General features: G+C 45.2%; 1 protein-coding gene across 1 annotated transcript in view; it reads right to left on the bottom strand.

Moving 5' to 3' along the window:
* The window catches only part of LOC115409409 (nectin-3-like), a 29,118-nt gene that overhangs the window by 2,130 nt on the left and 14,743 nt on the right, over positions 1 to 12,245 (bottom strand). The window lies entirely within an intron of this gene.

The raw sequence follows: 12,245 nt of genomic DNA, 5'->3' as shown, positions 1-12,245 counted from the left end.
GATTTTGCGTCAAAAAGCGCGTCAACGCGAGAAGCTGAACGCGTGTCAATTCTGAGGTCCGACGCTGAACAACGCGGGGCCAAAAGCCGCCTCCCCACCAGACGCGACGCGTCGTGTCTGGTGGGGAGGCGGGGCTCCCTGTAAAATGAAGAAGTTTTGTCCCAGAGCTCTGGGCGAGCGTAAACGGCCATTATAAAGGCCCGTCCATGCTTCACATGTCCGCGTGGGTGCGCGTTGGTCCGCGTGACGTGAATCGTCATGAATTCCTGTCCGCTAGGGTCCGCGCGGACCGATCCGCGGACGTCCGCGCAGCAGCCAGAAATTGAGACCGCGTTGCGCATTGAGCGCAAGTCGCGGAAGTGTGCGCCTGCGCCAGAGCGCCATAGCGAACAAAACATGACGGTAAAAGTGAAAGTAGACGGAGCTCCAGCCTGATGGCTCCACTTAAAGACACCGAAAGAGTGAAAAACTCGTGGAAAGAGAGAGAGACTGTCTGGAGGGAGGAGAAGGTCTGCAGACAGAAGTGAAAAAGCAACTAATCGCTCCGGCGCCGCCCCGCGATTCAGAAACAGAAAAAAAAGGCTAAATAAACTTTAATACTTAAAGATAATGGACTGACAATGTATGTGCTTAATTTTCTCTAAATAAACCGTAATAAAGGAGCAGATAAACAGTCTGTAGAGCCGGAAAAGCTTCTCGAGGCTGCGTGGATCACCGCGCCTGCATGAGACGCACACAGCTGAGCTCAAAATGTAGCATGGGAGAAAGCGCGTCCGCATCGGTGGTGCGCGGACCTTCCAAAGCGGACGCGGAAACGCGTACATGTGAAGCATGGACGAGCCTTAACACGCTCCTCCATGGTCGTAGTGCTTCTCTTCGGACCGGTTCCAGCTCCCTGGCCGACGTCACCATGGACACGCTCTATGATTGGTTTGCCGCAAAATCGCGACGCGCCAAAGTTCAGATTTCCCAACTTCAGCGTCGGACGCAAAATCGCGACGCGTAGCGCCAACGCCCCGACGCGCCGCACAACGCGTCGTGACGCGTCGTGACGACGCGCCGCGTCCGACGCGTTGCGTCTCATCGCAGCTGGAACGCGCGTTCCCATTTGTTTTCACTTGTCTTTGACGCAAAATCGCAGACAGCACTTGGCGGTGTGAACGTAGCTTTAAGAACAAGAAATAGTGCAAATCTTAGTAGCTGAAGACAACGAAGAGCTACCTCTATGTACATGAATCTTAAAAAATACAACAGCAAATATATGCAGCTAACACATGGAACGTCCAGCAGGAGCCCTCCGGCCAACTCAGTGGAATTTGTGTCTCAGCACGGAGGGCCTGGTGAAGCTGATCACCATTTGACCCTATTGATATCTAGACCTCAAGCTGCCACGTCTGTGGCCTCCAGGATGCTCATCTCTAAACCATTGGATCCATTACTCTTGGAGAGGCGAGAGAATCTGATCACCACATCCACTGGCTCTCCCAAATAGATCTTGGACTAAGAGCTTCGACTTAAGTATGAGTGGAGCCAGAAATCTCAATGGATCGTACACTGAGCTCACCACTGACAGAATCCCATGTCGAATACAGGACTGTTTCTTGAGCGCCATCTTGAACTTGAAGGCATCTGTCCTGATGCACCAATTTCACCAGGACCCCAAGCCACAGCGGAAACATCCGCCAGCAACACCATGCCGGCAGCTAGCGGTGTCTTGGCTCGCTTTGGGGAGCGGTCAGCGCTGAACGGGCTGCCACTCAGCGCTGACAGCAGGAGCTGGCGTTGCTTTCTGCCGTGTAGCGGTGTTTCCCCCCGGCCGCTCGCATTGTTTTCTCCCTAGTAGCGGCGCTTTCTCCTCAGCTGTCCATAGTGTTTTCTCCCTGACCTCTGGAGGTGGTCTCCCCTCAGCGAGCGGCGGAGCTTTTCTCCATCTGGGTTTCTCTCCGACCCTCCAGCCTGTGGATTTCCGAACCGAGCCGTGACGCTGCGGCTCGGCTGTGGTTAGCGAGCGAAGCCCCGAGCCTGAGGCCGGATAAAGAGGGACAAAGCTACTGGATCCAGAACCAAGCAGAACCGACCAGAGCCCTGAGAACCAAACCTGTTGCTAGCTTAAAGTTGGTTAGACCCAAGCACCAACCTCCACTTTTAAAACACGAAGATAATGCATTCTGGGGACATTCCAGCAGGGGGCGATGATGTTGCTTTCACATATATATCATATAAAATTTTAACTTTTTGTCAAGAATCGACAACAAATGGGACACAATTGTGAGTGGAATGAAATTTGTTGGATATTTTAAACTTTAAAAAAAAATAAAAAACTGAAAAGTAGGGTGTGCAACATTATTTGCCCCCCTTGCGTTTAAAAATTATAATTTTATATCTTTATGTTTGAAGCCTAAAATGTGGCAAAATTTTGAAAAGTTCAAGGGGGCGGAATACTTTGGCAAGGCAGTGTACTGGATCGTGCTCCAGAAGCTAAATGGAGCCACTGTGTTTTCTCCATCGTGACAGCCTTGCAGCAAGAAAGACCTCACCAGAGTTCCAGGACGTGATGGATCTGACTGTGAAAACCATCAACTTCATTAAAAGCAATGCTGTGAAGTCCAGATGTTTTGCAGAGCTTTGTGAGAGGATGAAGAAGGTCATGTCCAGCTGCTCCACCACAGTGAAGTGAGGTGGCTCTCAAGAGGACTCGTCCTCAAGCTCTGTTTTCTTTCTGAGAAAAAAAATCTCCTCTTGCTCATTACTACACCAACACCGACTTCACAGCTAAAGCTCTGACATTTGTTCTCTGCTGAACGAGCTGAATCTCTCACTTCTAGGGAGAAACAGCAACATATTTTTGCTTTGTTCTAATTGCTCATCTTTTCAGTGTTGTTGTGTGTGCAGGTTTACATACATGATATAAAGAAATGTCTTTGAGATGGTCACAGTGTATTATATCATTTATTTTACAAGGCTTTAGCTTGTTAAACTGTAAGTGGACTTGATTTAATCATTGAATGCAATTCAAACCTGCACTCAGATCAATTGAAATGAAAATGTTCATATTAAAATGGGATCCAGACCACTTTGTACTCAGAAAATTGGGCCTTGAGGTCAAAAAGATTAAGAATCCCTGCTGTAGAGTGTGTGTCGACACACTGACAATGTTAATGTTTTTCCGACACACGTTGCATCGTGCTTTAACTTGACTGTCGTCCCCAGAAAGGTGCATTGAAATGCTGCTACGGGTCAAGTGACTCAGTGTGTGTGTGTGTGTGTGTGTGTGTGTGTGTGTGTGTGTGTGTGTGTGTGTGTGTGTGTGTGTGAGTGTGTGTGTGTGTGTGTGTGTGTGTGTGTGTGTGTGTGTGTGTGTGTGTGAGAGAGTGTGTGTGTGAGTGTGTGTGTGTGTGTGTGTGTGTGTGTGTGTGTGTGTGTGTGTGTGTGTGTGTGTGTGTGAGAGAGTGTGTGTGTGTGTGTGTGTGTGTGTGTGTGTGTGTGTGTGTGTGTGTGTGTGTGTGTGAGTGTGTGTGAGTGTGTGTGTGTGTGTGTGTGTGTGAGAGAGTGTGTGTGTGTGTGTGTGTGTGAGTGTGTGTGTGTGTGTGTGTTGTGGTGGGGAGGTTATCAGGCTTTTGGTGGTGCGGCTTCCTGGACTTCCTGTGTAATCAGGAACAGAAAGTTACACGATGACCTCTGGCTGCTCTTGTTTCCATGGCAACGGGGCTTTCACAGAAAACTACTGATGTTTCAGCAAGTAGTGGTTTATCTGCAACACACACATGAGTTTGAATTGTTGTTTTTTTTGTTTGTTTTGAGTTTGAACTAGTTTTTAATCAATTTTGAGTTTCGTCAAGGTTTTTTGAGTTTTATTTGGCTTGAACTGTTTTTATTGAGTTTTATTTGAGTTTGATCAGTTTTTTTATTCATTTTGTTTTGCTTGAATGGGTTTTTACTGAGTTTTATCAGGTTTTCATTCAGTTTTCTTCTCTATGTGTCATCTCTCTGATGGTTAAACAGTCGCTCCTTGTATTAAATAACAAAAAAAAATCACTTTATTGTTCAGATTAATCTTCTTTCTTCTGTTTTCTGGAGGGTTTTTCACACTTTCTGGCTCGAACTGCTGTGCTTTTTATTTGTAATGCTTTCTGACATTATTTTCAACCTGTTTCTATGTTTGACTGGTTTTTGCCTGATTTTCTGTTTTATCTGTTATTTTTTTTTTCACTGTTTTTTAAGAAATCCAGATAAAAGCTGAGAAACATGTTCAGAGATCAGGAGGATTTGAACTGAAGCTTCTGTTGGTGAAGAATAAACGTTGGTCTCAGAGTCTCTTTGTGGTTTCAGTCAAACATCAGATGGAAAATTTGAAATGTTCTGGTGAGGATGTGGTTCACCGACGGTCTCTCTCTGTCACACACACACACCACAGCCAAACACAGAAACAATACCAGAAGAAAACAAAGCCACAACCAAAACTGAGAAACAGTTAGAACTCGCTGTTCGATTTAAAGAGACAACAACGCATTTATTTTGAGTCTGGTTCTGCAAAGTCTCTACCTTTCTCTGATGAATGAAATCGTTAATGATTGACAAGATTTGTTCTCCGTGATCATGTTAATATCTGCAGAATAAAGCTCATGATTGTTCAAAAAATGTAATCTGGATCAAAATGATCTGGATTTGGAAATCCCCTGTTTTTGCGACCCAGGATCAGTTAATCCGTCTCACTTAAGTCGGTTGTTCAAAGCAACAGATACAGTTTTCCGGATCAGCAGAGCTGTAAATGGAAGATATCACAATGTGGACGAGCAGTAATGTAGAGAACAGCAGGCAGAAGAGCCATATGGGATCATTTCAAGAGGTTTGATTCTGAGACAAACACTAAAGTAGCATCATGTCCACGACTGAGACACAACTAATCACTGTTGGACAGAAACTAATACACTGTTCTTTGCTGGCTCTCGGAGGAGGCAGACACTTTTTCTATCGCTCCTACTTTGCTTCTCCCTCCCTCTTGTCTCTGCTGCTGCTGTCTTTGTCTCATCTGTTTGACTGGAGGAATCACTTCACTTGTTTTTTCGAACTACCCAAAATATCAACCATGGAATTGATCAGCTGGTCTCTCAACGCAATTGATATGTTTTTCCAACAAAGAGCACAGGAGCGGGGGATCCTGCCTGTCCGGACGGGACTCGGCATGCTGGGTATGTGATGGACGCCCGGGGGAAGTGGAGGGGTGTCACATGCCTGGCACCCCTGTCCGTCGAGGTCATTGTGGATGATTACATTTTCGGATTTATGATGATCGACCTGCTGCTGATCGGCTTGTGCTGTGGCCTGATCCTCCGGAGGATTAAGAAGACCGCCACCATAAAAGACGTCCAAGGGAGGACGGTCTTTTCAAGTCAACGGGCAAAAGCTGAGACTGACCGTTTGTGCGAACTCTTTCGAAAGGTGGGCAATTTGGGTTATGGACGATTGAGACGCAAGTCAGATGTCACCATCGCCGAGAGGTTTAAAACCAGCTTCTGTCTGAAATGTGGAGAAACCGAGCAAAGGAAGGTCAAACGGCTCCCTCCACACCAAAGCAAGATACATTCTGATTGTGTTTGGCGCCCCTGGAAGACTAAACAAATCTCCCTGAGGATTCAAGGACAGGCTTGATTGCTCTCTCTACCTTTCCTCTCTCACTCTCAGCTGCAACCCAAGTTCACTTTGGACTGCTTCATTCAAGGCCGTCCCGGCAACTACCATCTGAGTTGGAGCGCAAAGGGGAGGCGGGCCAAACCACACACACTACATGGACTGATGAACTGAAATGCCACATACATGCCACACACACTCCCTCCCCCACTCTCAACGTCTCCACCACACTTTTCTGCTGACCTCTAGTGGTGACGACGCGTTGCGCTGATGTTATAGCTGCGACCGCTGATCCACTAGTCTGATAGCAACTTGTTTCACATGTCTTGCTATGTTTGTGCGCAGGTTGGCTTTATTTGGGTCTCTCACTTCTAATCACGATTCCCGTTTGGAACCGCGATCTGAATTTATGTATATTTTTTTTTTACCCCCCCCCCCCCCCCCCCCCAATTTCTGTCTGAGTTTCTTTAACTCTGTTTATTTTTCAAGACGAAGCGCCGTAATTGGCTGCCTGGGCGTCTTTAAAACCCAAGTAATTTTGTTGTAACTTGTAACTTCGGTAACTTGTTGCAATGATAATAAAGGCTATTATGATTCTGATTCTGACACTGTGGATGTTTTGAAGAAGTCTAGAATTAAAACAAAAAAATTCTCCATGTCCAATAGTGAGCAGAGTATAGAACGTTCAGGGTTCTCCAGCAGCTTCCTCCCTGATTCAGGAGGCAGGCGTGACGTTCTCCCTGCTTTGCTGATTTGTTCCTCTGCAGGAGGATCTGAGCTTCTCTTCCTTCACTTCCTCTTAAGGAGTCGTTCAGAGGTGTCATTATTCCTGTTCAAGAAGCTTCCAGCCTCTTCTGAGCTCCTGAGACTGCTGGTTCTTCCAGAGAGAATCCAGACTGTTCTTCAGGACCAGGGCTGAAATCCAGAACCAAGAGGAACTGGATCACTTTGCTCTCCGTCCCCAAAAGCACCTGGAACCCCTGCAGAGCTGCAGAGTTCTCTCTTCCGGTCATGAACAGAGCCACATCTGTCTTTTCACCTTTCTGAAAGGGCTGATGTCTGTTTGGCGTTTATTTCATTAAAAAAAGATTCTTTTTACTTTATTTTATTTTTACTTTGCTGAAAGATCTATTTCATCACAGGAACAGTTGAACAAATGAAGTGTAAAATATAAATAAAAGTATAAACACTAAATAAATGATACAAATTGAAATCCTTGAAATCCTCCCCCCTGCTGGGATCAGGACAGTCTTGTCTTTCTGGATTAAAGTTGTCCAGATCCTACTGAAATGAAGTGAAATGAACCCAGACCTGAACCCAGACCTGTACCTAGACCTGAACCCAGAGCTTAACCCAGACCTTTCAGAAAAAAGCTGAAACACAGAAAGTGTAGAAAGTGAAGGAGGTTGAAGACTTTGTGGATGAACTGAATAAACAGAGAGCCCCCTGCTGGTGAACATTAAACACTACAGCTACAATATAAAACAGTCTCCAGCAGTCCTGTGTTCATCTGAGCTGAGAGTTCCTGAGTCAATGTTATGAAGTTTAGTCGATCATCAGAGGAGGAATTAAAACAAAACAGTCATATATCCATCCATCCATCCATCCATCCATCCATCCATTTTCTATCGCTATCCGGGACCAGGTTGCGGGGGCAGCAGTCTCAGCAGGGATGCCCAAACTTCCCTGTCCCCAGACACTTTCTCCAGCTCCTCTGGGAGGATCCCAAGGCGTTCCCAGGCCAGCCGAGAGACATGGTCTGTCCAGCGTGTCCTGGGTCTTCCAGGGATCTCTTCCCAGTGGGACATGCCCGGAAAACCTCCCCAGGGAGGCGTCCAGGAGGCATCCTAAAGAGGTGCCCGAGCCACCTCAGCTGGCTCCTCTTGATGTGGAGGAGTAGCGGCTCTACTCCGAGCTGCTAACTGGTGACTGAGCTCCTCACCCTGTCTCTAAGGGAGCGCCCAGCCACCCTACGGAGGAAGCTCTTTTCAGCCGCTTGTATCCAGGATCTTGTCCTTTCGGTCATGACCCAAAGTTCATGACCATAGGTGAGGGTGGGAACGTAGATTGACCGGTAAATCGAGAGCTTCGCCTTTCGGCTCAGCTCCCTCTTCACCACAATGGACCGATACAACGACCGCATCACTGCGGCCGCTGCACCGATCCGCCTGTCAATCTCACGCTCCATCCGTCCCTCACTTGTGAACAAGACCCCAAGATACTTAAACTCCTCCACATATCTGTAAAAATAAAACAGACCCCTGATAGACCTCAGTCCTCATTCATCAGCCGTTTCCCGGCCAAGTCTGGGATTTATCAACTTGGAATATGTGAAAATTTACACACAACTCTGACCAGGAGAACACAGAATCTAGAACAGTGGAACTCCAGGTAGAACCATGAAGAGTCAGAGCAGCTCAAACAGCACATGTTCTCTGTTGTAATTAGAATTTCTCGACAGAATGTTGGTTCTAAAGGTTCTGAAAGAAGCAGACAACTGGCTTAAATGTTTGTTCAATACTCTATGGAGTTGTGAGGAACCAGAAGTTCTGCAGGGAACCAGCTTTCAAAGAGCAGCTGATCTGAAAGCTGAGAGGCAGAGCAGGTTCTCAGGAGGTAATGAAATGATTGATTGTTCTGTCCGAGGATTCTACTGGGTTCTGCAAGTTCAGTGAAACACTGCCTAAAAGATTGTATAAACATAGACTGAATCTGCTTAGTCCACTGGCAGATTTCATTCTTATCATTAAGAAAACAGAGGTATGATTCCCAACCGGGATACTTCTTCTGAAGAACGCCGTGAACATGCACTTATCCTTATGCTCCACACTGGGCTTGACTAAGCCACGGCTTTTCATCCTGGCTCGGCAAACGTGCAAGCTATTAATCCGAGAAAACACCAATGAGGCTTACTCAAGCCGCGCCTTTTCATTTATCCTGGATGTATTTATCCTGGTTTTGTGCAATACCCCCCTGGACTGGAACAGGTTTTGAATACAAAGCCTAAAAGGTGCGTTCACGATGGCAAAGCCAGAGGTAGACAGAGCTAGACAAAGTAGACGCCGCAGCCGTGGGGCGGAGTTATAAGTCTGCCTCCAACTCGGACAACCCTGCTGTCAGCAACAGAGATGGCTGAGATCGCGTTTGCGTAGGTCCTCATGGAGGAAGTCGAGTTTGATGAATGTTTTCTTCCCTAAATGGGCACAGGCTGGAAATTTTGTAGTGAGAGTAGTTGGCAGTACGACTTTTGTCATCTTATTCATAGATGAATGACAGCATGAGCTGTAGTACAGAGGAACTGACAGTGCATAGTAGTAGTTCGTGTAAATAGGATATTCTGAGAGCTTGTAAATGTATAATTTATTGAAGTTTATAGAGGATACATGTAATGTTAGTTGGCATTTAACTATTTCATGAGAACTAAAACCAGTTATCTGAGTTGGATTTAAAATTTGACACTCATTTGTCAATGTAGGAGTTTCCATTACTTAAAGGGGCTGTATCATGCAAAATTCACTTTTTGTATGTTTTAACCTTGTTATATAGTTATGTACTCATCAAAAACACCCCCAAAGCGTTTTTTTCCTTCGTGCCTGTGTGTTTGAGCTTTCCTGGTGTTTGTGCTGCTCAGAGAGGCAGCCCCTCCCGCACCCGTGAAAACGCTCTGTTTCCCATGGTCACGTCACACTATGAAGATGGCTCCCCTGAGCCCCCCTCCCGCAGGCCCTCGGCAATCAGCGTTGCCGCTTTTTTCTAACTCTGATTATGGAGATAAACTTTAACCATCGTCTGAAAGCAACAATCAAGCAAGAGCAAGAGTCTGAAGGGTCTGCGCTTAGTGAGTTTCTAACAGGAAAAGACGTTTTCACGTGTCTTTGCGTGTAGAGAAGCCAGAGCTAAAGAGCTAAAGCTAGCCAGCGTATTTGTTTTGAAGCTCTGATTGGTTGAAGCACGCTGTCAGTCAAAGTCCACAGGGGAAGAGGCGGGATTTCAGTGAAACGGAGCGTTTTCTCTTCCGGGTTTCAGAATTAGCCCCAGAAAATCTTTGATTTCACACAAAATGACTTTTCCTTAGCGCCAAAAATAAACGATTACCATGTTACCCCTTAAACATCGGACGTCATATGGACGTCCAGATCATGTCCATATTGCGTCCGTCAGTCCAAGACCAATTATAGACCTATTTTGGATGTCCAAAATAGGTGAGGTATTTGGACGTCTTATTATTACCCAATTTCGATGTCTTGATGACGTTGAAGATCTGGACGTCTAAATTAGGACCCAATGGCGACGTCAACATGTGGTTGAATATTTGAAAGTCGGGGAAACTTTATGTTCCCTGATTAAAAATGTTTACCATCTGAACGAGATGAGGAATGACGTATTATGTATGAAATGGGTTTTGATGTATTTTATTTTTGTTTTATTTTGAAGGGCGACAGACAGGAAGTTCGGTGTCTGTGTTCACTTATTGGCTGCCATAGGCTGTGTTCGAAACCGCATACTGCCTACTACATCCTTCCATACTCATACTATCCATCCTGCATTCTGCTTACTCAGTCCATCAAACAGTATGCAAAGCGTTTACACTACAGCATACTACATAATAACCCACAATGCTTTGCACTCCTCCCTGAGCAGAAATCGATCCGATAAAGCTGATTTCACTTTAGCTCTAAACTCTTCAAATGTACAACTTCATCGAGATTTTTTTTTAAATTAGGCGACAAAGTGGTGGTTTAGAGCCCGAGTGTGTCGTTTATTTTTCCGCATACCAGCCGTTTATGATTTTGTTTGGACGAATTTGGCGAAATTCAAGCCAGCTGCAGTGAGCAACGCACTTCCGGTTATTTTCACCAAAATAAACCCCCCCTTTCCCTTTCTCATGCAAAAAAAACCTCAGTGATAAATCTGTGCTTTTACTTTGAAAACAAGAAGCCGATCTTTCAGCAATATATCTCGCTTAACGTCGCCGTTTGGACCGGTGTTCCGTTAACGGACCACTTATTATGCCAATTATGATGCTTTACCGACGGAGACTTTTTTCGGCTCTTCAACAAAGATCGGCTCGCCGTCTTCGGTACATCATGGTCGCTTTCAGCATGGACTTGTTCTCAGATGTAAGGGTTTTTTTTGTTTTTTTGTTTTTTGTTTTTACTATTTTTAATCATTGTCAATCCAATCAGAAATCTCGTAACAGAACATACCTACGAGCACAAACAATGGAGGGAAGATTAAATCTAGAACCATACTCAGCTTGCTAAATGTACATCATGAAGAAACAGTCATTGTGAACTGAATAAAGTTTATTCAAATGTCCGTCGCGTTGCATCTTGGGCAATTTCAGTATGAGTAGTGAACACACGATGTATACTCAACATTTCTGGCGAATGCAGTATGCATCCGGGAACTTCTCGCATACTCAAAATTTATTAACTTGACTGAGTGAACCCGGAAGTGGAGGTGTGTCAGATGCTACACTTTACTGCGACAGCCACGGAGCTGGAGACGCTGCTGTCAGGCTAATTTAGTGTTTTTCCCTTGATCGCTAGTCCAGAGGTTGTCGGGGAACCCTGATTCCTGTTTTGTGGACCGACGGTAGTCTGGATCCACCTTGGACTGGCCGGTCACAGTCCCTTTTGAGGGCAGTCAGCACCATAGGATGCTGGGACAGCGGATGGAGGAAGAGTTAGCTGCAGATTCGTCACTGGTCAGGTATTTTGAGTGCTGTGAAGTTGTTGCAATAAAATCTGTTTAAAAAGAATTGGATTGTGATCGTAGTTTCCTGTACCTGTGAATTTTGGCTTGTCAGCAGGTTGGATGCTGTCTTTATGCCTTTCGAGTTAGCTTCTGCTGGTGATTGATTCAAATGAAGTAATAGGAAAATAACCTTGGCAAGCATGTCACCTTCTACAGTGGGACTTTATGCATAGTAAGCAGTATAAATAATAATAATTTACCATTGGAAAAGTGTTTATGTGAATGTTAACCCCGCCTTGTATTTCTTTTTCTTTGACGTAACGTAATTTCATCAAATTGTGAACTTTGGAGAAACACAAAAACATTTTTTAAACCCCCACTTTGTTTTGTGTGTATTGCACTGTATTTCAGGATAAATAATTTTCTGCAAACTAGTGGTCACCCTCCCGTTTACTGATTAGCCATTCAATAAACTTAACAGCTCAACCGGTAAGGCTGAGGATTGTGGAACAATAAGTTGTGAGTTTGAATCTTGTGTGTGACCCATCTGCAGTGAAATGCTGAAATGACCGAGAGAATAAGATGGATGCTCAGACGACAAACCCAGGGGTTTGATTTTGGTCAACTTCATTTATATTTTCCCCACTTTTTTTTTGGCCCTTGTCTTGAGGTCCTGGTGACGTCGACGTTGAAATTACGTAAAAAAAAGACGTCATCTGGAGTTACATTCTGTACCTTGTGGGTACGTTGCTGGGACGTCCAACAATGACCTAGTGCCATTTCTAGGGTTTGGACTAGCTAAAAAAGCATGATACAGCCCCTTTAAATTTTTTGTACAGAGCTCTCAATTGTGTTGTTTAAGGGCGATGGTTTGAAGGTAATACTGATATTTATTTAATGGTTCTCCATGTTTGTGT

Source organism: Salarias fasciatus, chromosome 3 (genome assembly GCF_902148845.1).
Source record: "Salarias fasciatus chromosome 3, fSalaFa1.1, whole genome shotgun sequence".
NCBI lineage: Eukaryota > Metazoa > Chordata > Actinopteri > Blenniiformes > Blenniidae > Salarias > Salarias fasciatus.
The sequence above is the reverse complement of the archived record's forward strand: the minus strand, read 5'-3'. Positions and strand labels throughout refer to the sequence as shown.